The sequence below is a fragment of the Leopardus geoffroyi genome, chromosome E1, assembly GCF_018350155.1.
Source record: "Leopardus geoffroyi isolate Oge1 chromosome E1, O.geoffroyi_Oge1_pat1.0, whole genome shotgun sequence".
Lineage (NCBI taxonomy): Eukaryota > Metazoa > Chordata > Mammalia > Carnivora > Felidae > Leopardus > Leopardus geoffroyi.
This window is the reverse complement of record NC_059330.1, coordinates 23,086,018-23,102,211: the sequence shown is the minus strand read 5'-3', so window position 1 is coordinate 23,102,211 and position 16,194 is coordinate 23,086,018.

The following is a 16,194-nucleotide window of genomic DNA, read 5'->3' as shown; positions in this document are numbered from 1 at the left end:
AAGGCCTCTCCAAGGAGGTGATGTGTGTAACCCAACAGCTAAATGACTAAAGCGAATCAGCCGCGTGAGGAAGAAAACTTCCTGGGCAGGGGACAGAACCAGTGCAAAACGCTGGGCAGGAGCTAGCTTGGTCCGCGAGAGCAGTATGTCTGGAGCATACAGCCGGGAGAGTGGGATGAGGAACCAGGAAAGCAGAGCATGTCAGGAGTACTTTGTCAGCCAGATTAAGGAGTGTGCAACTTACACTGGGAGGTGGGAAGCCATTGGGGATGCTTCTGAGCAGCCAAGTAGCATCATCTGACCCACCTATTTAAAGAAAACTGGCTGCTATGCAGACAAGGATTACTGGAGGCAAGGGAAACCAGTTAGCACAGCCCCACAGCAGCCCAGGCTACAGATGACGGTGGCTGGGGCCAGGCAGGAAGTGGTGGAGCTAGAGGAAAATGAGCAAATTAGAGAACTGCTTGGGGGACAGAATTAAAAAGAAATACTGAGAAAGATTAGGGCTTGAGCAACTAGGTGGATGTTAGCACAATTTCTAGAAATGAGGAAGTCTGGGGGAAAAGCAAGTTAAGAGTAGAATCAGGATAGGGACATGACAATTTTTAGACACTTGTTAGTTATCCATCCATGTGGCCACGCTGAGCAGGGGACTGGCTGTGTAAGTCTGGAACATCAGGGAAAGGCCAAGCTGGAGATATAAAGCCATGGGACCAGATGGGGTCATGTAGGAAGGTGATGAGCAGTGGGCTCCAGGGCCCTCAGACATTTAGAGGTAGAACAGAGCAGGAGTCTCACATAAATGGGAGGGAGGAGAAGCCAGTAAGATAGCAGGAAATCCAGGAGAGTGTGGTCATCTGGCAGCCAAGAGAAGAAAATAATTCAAGAAAGAGTGAGTGGTCAAACGTGATGAGTGCTACCAAGAGATAAAAGAAGGATAGAGAGATGGCCACTGTGTTCAACTCAGGAATATCCAGTGACCTGGATGAGCAGTGACAGGAGCCCTACCAAAGGGGGTGAGAGAATGGGGCTGTAGAAGTAGGGTCTAGGATGCTCCATAGGGAACTCTACTAAGAACTTTTTTGTGAAAGGAAACAAAATTCAGGGTTGGAGCCAGAAACAGGTATGGGCTCAAGGGAGAATTTTTTTTAATGTGAGAATTTAGAGCATGTCTGTGTGTTGATGTGCAAAGTATTCAACCGCTCTGAGCATCGGTTTTGTGCTGTAAAACTGAGACCAAAACACCCACAATTTCAGGTTATTATGCAAATCACACCAGTTAACATACACAAAGGGTCCAGTCCCACATCTGGCTCATAGCAGAGTCAGTACTTTAGGGTTCCTCTGCCAGAGAAAGAATGCTTGCATCCAGAAGGTTCTCACTGGTAAAGGAAAGATGACGGCTCTCAGTTCCCACACTGCCCCTTGTGGCAGAGGAAGAGTTGGTGGGAAAGGAACCATGTTGTGAATGGCAGGACCAAGAAGTGGTTTGTGAGGACAGTTGCTTTCACCCTAAAGCACATAGGGTGCTTCCCTTTCTCTCTCCCTCATGTTCTTCCCAGAAAAGGAGCCTTCCCCCCACAGACTCTATAACATGGGGTTTCTCATCTGAACCACAGAACACAGATGATTTGTGAGACTATTTTCTCAATTCTCCCAAGGATGATGCATAACTAGCGCCACCCTAGATGCAAAGGAGAGAAGTTAACCCATTACATCCAACACATATCTGTGCAAAGTTGAAAAAGGCTGCCTTGGAGGCATGAGCCACCACTTTGGATTTGCCCTTTGCACCTAGTAGCCTTCACTAAATGTCTATTCATGAAAATTCACACAAAGGCCTTGGGCTGGCTGGGCAGAAGATGTGTTCAGAAGTCAATGTGATGAGTCCTTCTGGCAGTGAGTCAGGACAGGAAGAGCCACCATGGAGATGGCATTTTAAGCTGTGTCCTGGAGGGTAAGGGTTTGCAGCCACTGCAAAGCAATTCTAGCCTGACTTGGTGTTAGGAAAATTAGTGGACAGAGCCACCCAGTGGTTGAGAACAACAATGACTAGCCTCTGATTTCCTTCAAGGGCACACTGAGACACGTGGTTGTGTCTATGAAGCAAGATTAGCTGGTGCATAATGCATAAACCCAGCTTCTGAGATGGCTCCTCCTGGTGCCCACGCCTTTCCACCTCCCTGATTTCTCCCCTTTTCCAGGGAACTGAGGCTTTCAGTCCACACCAAGGCAGAACAGACACACCAAACACACCAAATGTGCACCAAACACATCCAATAAGCTGATCGTCCTACAAATAAAAGCTAGAAACTCCAGAAAATATTTTTTAAATGCAGCAGAGAGCACAAGAGACCGTACACAAGCAGGCAGGTTTTGGAGGGGCATTAAAAGTTGGGAGTTGGTAGGGCTGCCTGGGTGGCTCAGTCAGTTAAGCAGCTGACTTCAGCTCAGGTCAGGATCTTGCAGTCTGTGAGTTCAAGCCCCTTGTCAGGCTCTGTGCTGACAGCTCAAAACCTGAAGCCTGCTTCTGATTCTGTGTCTCCCTCTCTCTCAACCCCTCCCCTGCTTGCTCTCTGTCTCTTTCTCTCAAAAATAATAAACGTTCGGGGCGCCTGGGTGGCGCAGTCGGTTAAGCGTCCGACTTCAGCCAGGTCACGATCTCGCGGTCCGTGGGTTCGAGCCCCGCGTAGGGCTCTGGGCTGATGGCTCAGAGCCTGGAGCCTGTTTCCGATTCTGTGTCTCCCTCTCTCTCTGCCCCTCCCCCGTTCATGCTCTGTCTCTCTCTGTCCCAAAAATGAATAAACGTTGAAAAAAAAATTAAAAAAAAATAATAATAAACGTTCAAAAAGTTTTAAAATAATTTTTTAAAAAGTTGGAGTTGGCAACAGGCATGGATTGAGTTCCTAATTTTTGTGGTGTGGGTTTGAGGTCAAGTGCAACTGCTCATTCTGAAAACCTTTTCAGGGAAAACAAAGACTAAGCCATTGACCCCTTCAGGCCAAGCTCAAATATCAAAGATCATATAATTTGTCAGGCAGACTTATACTCAGAAGTCAGAAGTGGCCCACAGTTACCTTCACCTAATTAGAATACTAAAATCTCTGCCCAAGGAGGAGCATAGGCCTCATTTACATAACACGTAATGAATGTATAGACACGTTTCCTTAAGGCACGTGCGCCACCTCATGCCCTACGTCCACATGCAATGACAAGCCTCCTCTATTTCAATGTTCATTCCTAAATCAAAGGAACCCATTCGCCCTTGCTTGGAGAGTCACAGCTTTGGAAGTTACTCTTCGACTTTCTGATTTGCTACAAATAAAGTTTACTTTGTGCAACAAGTCTACCTGGTGTAGTTTTCATCTGTGACTCACCAAGGAGTGATCTCACATTAGTTTGGTTACAGTAGTATTAGGGGAAATAGAGGGTCAGGGTAGTAGATAGAAGTGTGCCCTACCCCATATTCACACCTCACAGTAAATGTGGACAGTTTTGTCTACCCACTGCATGGTATTAATGGGATTGTCTGTCTCCACTACATCTCCCACACCCAACCATAAAGATTTGACCAAGAGGTGGGTACACAACCCACACAGGGCCAGACCAAGTCCCTACCTAAGATTGGTAACAAACACTTGAAGAAAGAAGCACATTCTTTACTGGGGTTGGCTGAGCTAGGATGATGAAAAGCTTGAACAGCCTAGGCTTTGTCCCACCTCTGCATAAAGGAAGCCCATCTTCAGGAGTAGAAAATTGGGCAACACACAGAAGGAGAGATGAAAAGTGGAATGCGAGAAACCCTTGATGACATTGTTTAAGCTTCTGGATCAAGCTAGACCTGAAGCTTTCATGCACTTTCCAGTTACATGAATCATTAAGTCTTCTTTTTGATTAAGCTCATATGAATTGGATCTCTGCCTCTTTCAACCAAAAATCAATAAGCCCTTCCACTGATGCCAAAGTGGAGGTAACAGGATCCTCAAGAGAGAGGAGGAGGACAAGAATCACAGCCTTGACTAGCAGCAAAATGATTGATGACCCTTCATATTGCTGAAAGGACAGAGATGCAGCCTCTTTTGGAGCTGACACAAGAGCAGATATTGAACAAACCACCTTTCCCAAATATATACAGGAAGATTAATCAGAGAAAAGGCTGAGTTGGGATTGACAAGGCTAAGTCATCTACTCAGGCAAATAGTGACCTAGGTTAAAGTGTCATCATGTAATCTGGGCTACAGGGGGATTGCGTGGGAGAATGGGGGGGGGCAGTTATCAAGAAACTGTGGTCATGATAAGGAGCCCTCCCACCCATCCCTCACCAGGGTCATATCAACTTGTCATGTGCCAGTCATCCATCTATTGGTACTTCAATTTTGGGGCCAAGCATTCAGTTTTGAAATGCAAGCAAGTTTAGGAAGCTAATACATTTGCTGTATTGTTCATTCATACCATCCTGAGAAAAGGAAAGTTTTGAAAAATAGGTAAGAGTACGTATGGATTGTGGGGGACTGCCTGGAGAGGTCAGGCTTGAATTGGACACTTGAATGAAGAAGCCTAGAAGCAGAAAGTTTTGGAGAGGAGAGGTATCCACACCCACCACAGTCCAGTTATCCCAGCCTCTGCAGACAAACTCCTCCCTCCCCAGTATCTTCTAGAAGGTATCAGTAGGGTATGTCCCACTGGTAAGTGGGGTCCAGAAATAGTTGTCTGCCGCTCTAGGACCGTCAGAAGCTCCCTAATGTCCCCAGAAGGCCACCCAGCCTGTCAGGTACCCTCTGGCTAGGGCCTCCTAGGGACAGGGACTTCCCAAGTGAAATCCTATTCTCCAGTCCAGCAGCCCAGGCCTGCTTCCCCTACTAGTCCAGCCGGCCCTTTCCATGTCCTTTCCAAGTGAATCCAGCTTGCCCTGCTTTGAACTGAGCTAAGAACCAAGGGGACTCCTGTCTTCGGGTATCCTTATATATAACCAAGACCCCAGCCCTTAGAAGATCTGATTAAACTTGGTATAACCCCAATACCACAGCATTGTGAAAGTCCAGAGCCCCTCCCAAGATTTCCTCCAGATCCTCTCTCTCCAACCTCCTTGACCAATCAGGAGTCCCAAAGAAACTCCGCAGCAGTGCTTACCTTGCTACAGCTCCTCCCCAGTAAACCTGCCCCTTGTTAGATAGCCCCAGGAAAGAATGCAGAGCCAATGAACACCTCCTCAGAAGGAGAATGTCTAATGTAGCCAGGTAGAGAAACTGGAAACCCTGCCCCTTTCACTCCCAGAAGAGTGAGCAGAGGAGCAGAGAGCAGGGCTCAAGTCAAACAAACTGTGTTGTGAAGTTCTGTCTTCAGCACAGACTGGAAGGGAAACTTGAAATCAGAGAAGCTCGCGTTCAGCTTTAGTAACTGTGGTGTAGCCCATGCGGTGGAATATTACACAGCAATGAAAAAGAGCAAACCACCAGTAAACACAGTGTGAGTGAATTGCACAGACATGATTTGGAGCAAAAGAGTCATACCTGTAAGAGCACATACTATATATGTCCATTTATATGAAGTTCGGGGATAGTCAGGACAGTCCTAGAGGTCAGACAGTGGTTACCTTTGGAGGATATTCACAAGAGAACATGAAGAAAACTTCTGGGGAGCCAAACATGTTCTTTATCTGCATCTGGGTGATAGCTACGTGAGGATATACATGTTTGTTAAAAACCCATCAAGCTATAAGTTGTGTACACTTTATAGAAGTTATCCCTCAATAGTGTTGTTGTTGGGGGCGCCTGGGTGGCACAGTCGGTTAAGCGTCCGACTTCAGCCAGGTCACGATCTCACGATCCGTGAGTTCGAGCCCCACGTCAGGCTCTGGGCTGATGGCTCAGAGCCTGGAGCCTGTTTCCGATTCTGTGTCTCCCTCTCTCTCTGCCCCTCCCCCGTTCATGCTCTGTCTCTCTCTGTCCCCCAAAAAATAAATAAACGTTGAAAAAAAAATAGTGTTGTTGTTGTTGTTGTTGTTGTTGTTGTTGTTGTTGTTGTTTAAATAAGGACTTTAGGTTTGGAAGACTGAGAGCATTGGCAAAGCAGAGACAGCAATTTTATGCCGCTCCTTTGAGAACAATGTATCTATCAGGAAAAAGCCATGATTGTGCAGAGGGAGCTGATGCAACCAGACCTGACTATTGGGCTATACTCTACTGCTCCCTAGCATGGTATTTAAAAAAAAATTTTTTAATGTTTTATTTTTGAGAGAGACAGAGACAGAGCGCAAGCGGGGGAGGGGTAGAGAGAGAGGGAGACACAGAATCTGAAGCAGGCTTCAGGTTCTGAGCTGTCAGCACAGAGCCCAATGCGGGGCTCAAACCCACAAACCATGAGATTGTGACCTGAGCCAAAGTCAGACGCTTAACCAAATGAGCCACCCACGGGCCCCCCCTAACATGGCATTTTTTAAAGGGCATCGTGGGCAGGCACTGGGGAGGAGGTAGAGAAATACCACTAGGTCTACATAGAGGGCATTGCACTCTGAGAGACTAATTCTGAGTACCAAATACGCATGCACAGAAATGCAGTTCAAACTACTCACAGACATTTCCTCTGGATAAGGGAGGGCTGCTGGAAGACAGCCTTCCAAGTTTCATTTTCTGGTTGGACATTTTTCAGGTATTTTCCTATTTTTATCACCTCTTCCCTTTCGTCATTCAGACAGATGATCCACACCACGCAGTTCCTCCACCTGTCTCAGGGGAGACATGACATAGGGCAGTGACTAAGAGTCTCTTTGCCTTGTGTGTTCTAAAAGCCTAAGTCCTCTACAGAAAGGACAAAGAGGATTCAAAGTAATCTTTTTTAATGTCTTCATCAGACTTAGTAAGGAGTGTGGATTTCTTCCAAGCCAGAGAGTCCTGGTTTGGTTTGGAGAGAGGCGGGTATCCCAGCAGGATGGCCAGGGAGCAGGGGGACCCCAAAGAAAGAGCTGTGGACAATGTCCAGGCAGGTGGGGCAAAGCAGCCCTGGGGAAGGTCTCCATGTTCTCAAGTGTGACCCCAAACTCTCAGAATGTCATCAGACCCATAGGCCATAGTAACCCCAGGTAGGAAGGCTCAGCAGTAACCTGTGGGGACAGATCATCATAGGGGCCCTCCAAACACCCAGGCACACCCCAGAAAGGCTGAGGTTAAAGTTTCCCATCAGACCAGCCGAAGGGCAGGATGCAAACACATCAAATTAAGTTATAGGAGCAAAGTTTTCTTTCCTATAAACCTGACTTTGTAGACTTAGAAGATTCCAGCTACAACTCTGGGTACTTCTGCATTAATCGAATCTGTTATAATGATTTGTATCTTTTCTATGTTAGTGTTTTACTTGCATAATCATCATTACGTTTTTCTTACCCCGTGTCCCTGGCATGGAAACCTATGAAAGAGGCAGGAGTCAGCTTGAGGGTGTTCCCACCGTGGCTTCCCTGTGACTCTGGTCTGACCACAGACATCCCACACACAATCCTGAGGCTGAACCAGAGTGGGACCTCTAGCCGCCTCCTTCCTGGGCTCAGCAGGCAGTCTGTGGCTGTAGGACTGGTAGAGTGCCCACCCACCTCCTTTCTCACCTACTTGCAGATCAGACTCCCTGCCAGCCTCTTGGGGGGACTTTTCCTCTCCAGAAATCCCCCACTGAGTGACAAACTCTGGGCTTGTCTGCCTACAGCTCACAACGGCAGGGAACTCTCCTCTCAACCCCGCCTTGGACCCTGAAAGTGGAAGTTCTGAGTCATGAAAGGGCTTCCGCTTCCCCTTTTCTAGCTGGAGTTCTCCCTGTCACTTCCTGAGGAACATCTGTTCCCAAACTCATTTCTGACCCTGCAACCCTGTCACTGTCCAGCTCCAAGCAGCAAGAGGTGGGGGCAGATAGAAATGAAAAGGGAAAAAACACCTACTGGCTATATTTTATGTATCAGTGGCACTCTACACGTGCCACCTTGATCCTACTTTCCACCTTGCAGGCCAGGTGCATCTTACAGCCATATGAGAAAACCATGCGGAGTTCAGGAAGTATAAGCAACTTGCTCTGGCTCACACAACTAGCAAGTGAACAAGCCAGAATCCAAAGCTGTGTCTGAGTCCAGGCCCCCAGATGGGACCTGTCCGTGCCTGACCCAGCCCTCCCTGTGGGCCATGTGGGCTATCTTTCTAAAATCTACACTCCGGGCTCAGCTTCTAGGGGTACCATGCCCCCTACTGCCCAGTCTCTCTGATTCCTGACTGCCAAGGCCCCAACAGAGGAATCTTACTGGCGCAGCTCATCTTTTTTAATCTAGGCCATGCAACACCTGGCCAACCCCTCTATTGCAAGCACGTGCCGCTCTGCCTGAGAGTCCTCCCTGGCTATCACTTTTCCTACTGGAACTTCCTGGGATCACCTCCCAATAAAGTACGCGCACTAAAACCCTTATTTCATGGTCACTTCTGGGGAATCCTAACCTAAGAAAGGTGCAAGAGAAAGAAAAGTCAAGAGTGACTCCCAGGCTGCTGGCCTGACCAGTCAAGCTTCAATACTGATTTTAGCTGAAGCAGCTACACGTATTGAGCGCTTGCCATGTCCAGGCATTCTGCAGGGCCCGTTACACAGAGCTTGCCAATTAATTATCCCAGCCACAGTTTGTAGTACAGAACCATCCCCATAATACCCACAAGGAAACAGGCTCAGAAAAGTTAAGCCATCTTCCCGGGATCAGACAGGTCGAGCTGGTTTTCAAGGAGCAGAAGAGGTGAGGGAGGTAGAAAGTCCACGATGCTTTGACTTGGCTGCCCATAATGTGTTACTCACGAGGCTCTCTACCTCCACATGCCAGTCCCTCACTTCCAACTGGAGAGTTCCCATTTCCTCACAAGCAGCACTCATAGAAAACGGCACTCTTAGAGAAAGTGGAGGGCAGAGGGGAAAAGAATGGACCGAAAGAAAAAGGTGGGAGGGAATAATCAAAATAATCACAATAGTTGTATGGAGTGCTTCCAGTGTGCGGGGCACTGTTAAATTCTTTGTCAACTCACTTAAACCTCCCAAAGAGCCTTGTGGGAAGAATCGTCTAATATTATGCCCACTTACCAGAGGTATAGAAGGACCAGTACTACAGAACAATAAAGAGCAAACGCTGGGCTCCAGCCCTTCCTCACTGCGACTCAGCCTCAGCCTCAGCCTCCGTGTTTGCCATTTCTCTTCTTTCTCTTCTTGAGAAAACAGTTCCACACCCTACTTTCTGAGTATTTCCTGCCTGGTCCCTGGGGGGAAATCAAGTCTCCTCAAGGGGTTTGAGGCAACCTAAGGACAGCTGCAGGACACAAAAAGGAGAGTCCCCCTTGTTTTCAGAAGTGTTAACTGGGGCTTTGAAGAGAGACCCTAGTGGTCTGAGTGTCTGCAGTGCTGAGGCTAGAGAGCAGCCAGAGCCTGCCTGTAAGATGAAAGGGTGGTTTCTCGCTGGGCGCTGTGGGTCTATGTGGCGGCGGGGGGTTCTTCTTCGGCATCAATCACGTGGCCATGTCAAAATGTGCGGGTTACAACTTACATACACTGAAAAAGCTGTTCTCTTTATTTTCAGTAAATGATCACACTGGAATGGTAGACAAAACCAACAATGACAATTAAGGGAAACCATCTTCCCTGGAATAAAGCAGTGGCACTTCAGGGAAATATTCACAGCCAGTGTGGAGTAGCAGACTTCTCACCGGGGCTGTTGCTTACCTCCCAAGATGGCTTCAGGGTGCACTTAAGCTGCCTCGTGGCCCTGGCTGAGGGTGAGGAACGTGGTTCCTGTCCTGCCGGCTTCAGTTGATGTTGTGCTGAGGTATGGCTCGTGTTGCCTTGCCCCTGAGCCCTCCTGACTGCCACAGTGCCACAGCTGGGGGAACCTGTGGTCTGTTGTCTGGGTGTGGCAGGGCCCGTGGCTCCTCCCTTGCTGCCTCGGCCCCATCTAGCCCACATGTGCCTGCATCCCAGCATGTCCTCCACCTTCTTTAAGCATCCATTTGGCAGCCTCTACTATGGGACCATCCGGAGCCTCACCGGAATATCAGAAACCTTTGTTCCATCCCCCACCTCAGATGCTGCAAGCAGTCATGAGTCAGACCCCATCCACACTCCAAGGGGAACCGAAGTCTCATGTTCTAACCTGGCACCCCTTTCTCCAACTTCCACCTCCACTGACCCTCCATTTCCTCACCTGCTGTTTCTCCCCACATGGGCCGGCGCCCTCATTCCTTCATTCTCCCAGAACAGCACTGATGTAAGGCTATTGGATATCAAAAGATGTTTACTGGACATTTGGAAATAGGATGGGTTCAGAATATGGTGTAGCATGAATGTAGCACAGAATAATTTAGGTGAGAACTTGAACTAGGATATTAGCCATAAAGATCCCTGCCTTAAAATTCCTTGGCCATTCCCTGCCAGAAGGACTTCATCTCCCCCTGGCCTGATTTTTCTTCCCAAGGCTGGGGCCCTGCACATCTCCCCTCTTCTCCCTCAAAACCCCACAACAGCTCTCACACTGACCAGGAGCAACTCCCAATCCTATTTCCTTCTTGTGCAGAACAATTTAGCCCTCTCTAAGCAATGCAGGGGAGGGTGGGGTGAAGTAGGGGGTCTCCCGCATCTTTCCTTTTATAATGAAACATGTATCTGAACATTCTTCCCCCAAAGCCAAAGAGTCATTCCCTCACTAAGATTTTTGCCCTCATTTTAGACCAGCCAGCTCTACTAAAACAGCATTGTTGTGACACCTCACATGTTTCTTTGAATCCTCACAGTGAAGTGGGTAATACTATTATCCCCATTTCACAAACAAGGAAACCAAGGCCTAGCAAAGTTCAATAACAGTCACTGAGTGAATCAACAACCAGGCGAGAATTCAGCTCCCCACCACTGCTCATCCTGGGAGAAGGAACTGTGTTTCCATAGCTAAGGAGGCGAATCCATTTCTCGGACAACTCCTATGTGGCAGGAGAGAACGATCCCCACACTGTGAGGTCATCTCTGGAGACAGAAGATAAGAACCCCTGCTTCCAGGGTCCCTACTGGTCCCAGATCCCATCCTCCAGGACCTTTGCTCCTTCCCAAGTCAGCCTCTTCTCTGACAAGAGAGCCTCCACAGAGAACCCCAGTGCCAAATCCATCCTGCAAAACAGTCACCTTGGGGCTACCCTCACTGTCTCCAGACCCCAGACTTGCAGAGAGGCGGTCTCTCTCTCTCTCTCTCTCTCTCTCTCTCTCTCTCTCTCACTGCAAACTTGAGGCCCTCCCAGACCATCTGATTGACAGGCACCCCTGGCACAGTGCCTTTTCCACCATTACTGGGCAAGGGGCCAAGCCCAGAGGGGCCATCAGTGTTTGCCCGGCTGGGTGCGGTTCCAATCACTACTATTTCTTCCCTCCTTCATGGTAAGGGGCCCAGCTGGCTGAAATGACCTCAGTGACAGTGAGACACAACTGCTACCATTTCCTGAGCACTCATAACATGCCAGACATTGTATACAATGACTTCATCTCGTGGTGCCCCCTGCCCCACCTTGAGTTCAGTAGCAGAGGAGGGAACCATCTAGCAAGATCATGGCAATCTCTTGAACTTTCACAGTGTAAGCAGCAGAAGCTGGAATTTGGACCGAAGCTTGAGCAACTCCAAGGCTCGTGAGTTTCCACTATGAAACACCCTCTGTCAGAGGAGATAATGATCAAATGTCACTCTTCTTTGGGGAAGGCACCTAAGTGTCAAAATGTGATTCTAAAACCCACTTCCCTGATGGGGTGAAGGGTGTCATTAGGGGTGGGGTAAGGGAGGTGCCAAGATGAGCCCCTGGGTGAGTCAACCCATCTCAGAGAACCCCACGGACTGGTTCTCTCACTGGACTGAGGGATAAAAGAGACTAAGACTGGAAAGGACACTCCATGGTAATTCTCCCCCAGACATCTGGGCACAGCCTGCCAGATGACTCTCTATAAATACATCAGAAATGAACGTGATATAAAATTCTAAAGATACAAAAAAATATACAATGAAAATAAGGTCTCCCTCCTACTCCTGTCCCTCCTCCCACTACCCTTCCTAGCCAGGAAGGAAAGTAACTGTTACCAATTTCTTAGGAGCCTCCAAAAGAGAATCTATGCATTTATAAGCATAGTTGACTCTATTTTTTTTTTCATATGTGTAACACACTACACAAGCCATTCTGTCCCTTGCTTCTTAGTGTATCTTACAGATCATTCCATAGCTGCATGTAGGGATCAGCTTCACTCTTTTTAGTAGCTGCCTGATACTCCATTATATGGAAGTGCCAAGATTACTTAATCAGTCCCTTAAACATGTGAGTATATGTGTAAGATAAATTCCTAGATGTAGGATTGCTAGGGCTTATTAAATACAATATGTGTTTTTAGGTTTTTAATAGATTTTGCCAAACTGCCCTCCCTCCATTGAGGTTGCAGCAACGTGTCATCCACCACCAATGAAAGGCAGCACAGGGAGTGCTTTTTAAATGAGGAAAGGTCTTTAGCTGGAAGAGATTGGCTGAGGAGCAGACAGGCAGGCCCGCCCAACAGGCGGCTCCCTGCGGGCAAGCCACCCATTTCACAGATGAGAAAACAGGCTCAGAGAGCTGACATGCCTCACCCAGGGTCACGGCCTGGAACCCTGTCAGTCTGGAGCCAATTCCCTCAGACCATGCATGCTTCACCCTCTGGTTTCAGCTGTAGCCTCCTGCACTGACTCCGCCACACTTGGAGAACCCAGCTCCTTCCTATTGTGAGCCGAAAATAATTGGGCCACCCACATGGTTTGGGCTTCCACTTGTCATTTCATTCCCACCCACAGGAAACCAGGACCTGTTCCCACACATACACACTCACCAGCTGCTCTTTCCAGCCTACTTGGGGCCCATGGAGCCTTGATCTTCCACTTCTCTGGGGTGGACATTCATCCACCAGCCTAAGGAACTGAAAAACTCAACAGACCCTCTCCATGGTTACCGCTCGGTGGTGGACAGTGAGGGTGTGAGGATAACACATGAGCCGTGGGTGTTATCATCAGCCACTCTGGAAATAGAAGCAAGCATGGTGAAAACCGTTCTCTGTCTTTGTACTTAGAAAGTCCTTTCACATCCATTAATTCATTTTACCTCCACAGCAGTGCTCTGAGTTAGGCAAGGTAGGGACTCTTACATTAATTCCTCCCACTTCATAGATAAGGAAAAGGAGGTATGACTTGCCCACTGCTCCAGAGGAGCAGAGACTAGAGGTTGATCCAGGTTCTCTGGTGTCTAATCTGGCCACAGTCTGTTCTGCCCCCATGATAAGCAATCTCCTGGCAGGATGAGGCACCCACAAAAACCATCCCTTATCTGCCCACATCTAGACTGAGTCACCCTGTCCCTAGCAATGTTGTTCGGGACCCTGTGATACATGGATATACATAAATTCCTTTCCCTAGATCCTTAGCTTTGTTTCAGCTCCACAGAGAAGTCTTTTTAAGGAGACTCTTGGGGTGTTTCAGATGGGTGGCTTTGTAGTATATCTAAGTGCCTGGCATGACCTCGGGAATGCTCAATAAAGGTGGCTGAAATGATGGATGGGTGGATGGATGGGGAGATGGGAGAAGGGTGATGGATAGGTAGGTGGATGGATGAGTAGATGGATGGATGAATAGATGGGTGAATGGGTAGATGGAGTATCGGTTTAGTTTGTTTCTTTGATTATTTGTTTTATGTTTTAATTTTTCTACACAGCATCCATTACACCTTCCAAATATCACCTTTAGCGGAACTGCTTCTCCCCCATGGTATACAGTCTCAATGGTACTGAAGACCAGGTGCCCTATCCTCCTCCAGCCAAAAAGCAAGCAAATGACACAAGCCTGGCTGGTCATCTGCCTCCCCAGGACTATGAATCCTTAGTAGGTTGAGAAGTGGGTAGGAAGAATGGCTGGAGTACGATGATTTCAACAGTGGTACCCTGATGAGACTGGCAGGTATTACCTGCTGCCCCAACACCCAGAGCTTCTCTGGTTTCTTACCACTCTTGTTCCAAGTCAGGTTCTCCAATGTCTTATCCACTCCACAAACTACTCAACTTCCCCCCCCCCCAGTACATTACCTTCCTGCTTACGTTAGTCAAAGTTGTTTTCTGTATTTATAAACAATGAATCTTAAATGGCACAGACACCAAGATGAATGAGTGGATGAACAACAGACGGATGGTGGAGGAACGGTAGGGTGGAACAGAAGTGGATAAATGCAGCTCTGCCTCAGGAAGGACTTTATGAACTAAGTATTGAGTCCCGGGCCTTGGAAGGATGGGAGGGAGAGAAGGCACGATAACCCTTCAGCTTCACCACGAGAGGAGTGATGTGAACTGAATTAGGGGCAATAGGACACCCACCCCCAAATCTCCTCCGGTACACTAGAATTCCTTTAGCCTTGTATCTTTTAACTGAGAAAGCCTTCCATTTCCTACATGAGGAAACCAAGGCCCACAAAGGGCAAATGATTCCCAAAAATCTCGGTTTCAAGTGAGCTAGGACTAACACTCAAGGTCCTAATTCCCAGTCCCTTCTGTTTTCACTGCTGAAAACTGCCTCTACAAGGAATGACTAAGGTGCAGAATTTCCAAATTCCATTTCAAGGAAATTCCCCAAGGGAACTTCCTCACCCAGGCTGGAGGTCCTCAAAAATGCCAATGCCTCAGGAAGTTCTCAGGTCCCTATAGTAACCTGAATGTTGTGCAGGCATCTGTTCTGAGGGGGCCCGGTGGAGGGACTGGGGGAAGTGGCACACAGGAGAAGCAAGAGACTGGGGACCCCCATCCCTGAGAATGGATGCAGCAGGCAAGAAGGGGCTTCCCAAGGCCAGCTCAAAAAAGGGGCAGAATTCAGACCACAACCACAAGAGTCCTGTAAGATTCTGAAACTTGTGTCACTTCCTTTGTAAGCCTGTCTGTGACACTCTTTGAAAAAAGGGTCTGCATGATGGCTGCGGACACAGCTAGCAAGGGAAAAGGAGAGGAGTGGGGCGTATCTCACTCCACAGCCAAGCCCGGAGCAAGAAAGAGTTCCAGTGAGGGACAGACTGTGGAGGCGAAGTCTCTGAAGTCCAATGCACAGAAGGTGGGAAAGCTTAGGGCAGGCCTGAGTCATCACCGTTTTCTACACGTTTTCTTCCTAATAAGTGAAATAATGCCTACAGTGTCCAGCACGGTGCCTAATGACTAACGGAAAACACCGTCAACTCCCCCTCACCCACCCCCATGTCCCTTAACGCTGAACTGAGCTGAACACCCCTACTGGGAGGGGGAGACGTGGAGGGGAGAAGCACTGGAGCCTGGACATTTGGAGGAAGAAACAGAAGGAACGGTTACCCCCGTTTTTCTTGTGCCAGGAACGGTGCTGGACAGTTTACTGATTGGCACGTTTAATCCTCTGAGGTGTCCCTGGAGCTGGGCATTCTTTGCCCCACTTCCAGAGAGGAAACCAAGGTTGTAGAACAGTTAATAGCTTGTCCAAAGCCATACAGAGAGGAGGTGATCTGTCTGACTTCTACCCCAGGTTTGTCCTTCTCCACCAGGCTTTCCCCTGGAGGTGGGGACAGTGGAAAGGAGGGGGCAGTTATACTCTGGGAGTAGGCGCAAAGAAAGGGGCCGCTTCTGACAAACGAGCAGAGGAAGACAAAAACAAAAAGCCGACTTGAAAGCATCAGGAGGAGTAGGACCTGAGATCACCTGTCACTCAGCAACTCTGTAAGAACCAATGTTTCTCCCTGGGCCCCACTCCCCGGGCTGCCCCATCCCCGAGGCATCTTGCGGTGGAGCACATCAACGATCACACCACACGCGGTCTCCGGCTCGCGGAAAACAAGCGGGTGCACACAGACACTGTTCTGTGTGGTGGAGGTGAGAAGCACGGGGGGAGGCCAAGCTGCAGCCCTCCAGTCTGAATGTGGTTGAAACTATAAAACAGTTGTCACGGTTAGTACCCCTGACCTGGTGAAATGCACAGGAGGTGACGGGGAGAGGAGGAGGAGGCGTAGAATAGAATCACACAGAACCAACCAGAGCCAGACCCAAAGCAAGGGCAAGGTGCAGCAGAAAGAGTCCTGGATAGGGGCTGGAATCCAGCCTCCAGCTGGGCAAGTCCTCCGTGTTGCCCTACAGACCCTCCAACAGCACTGCCGG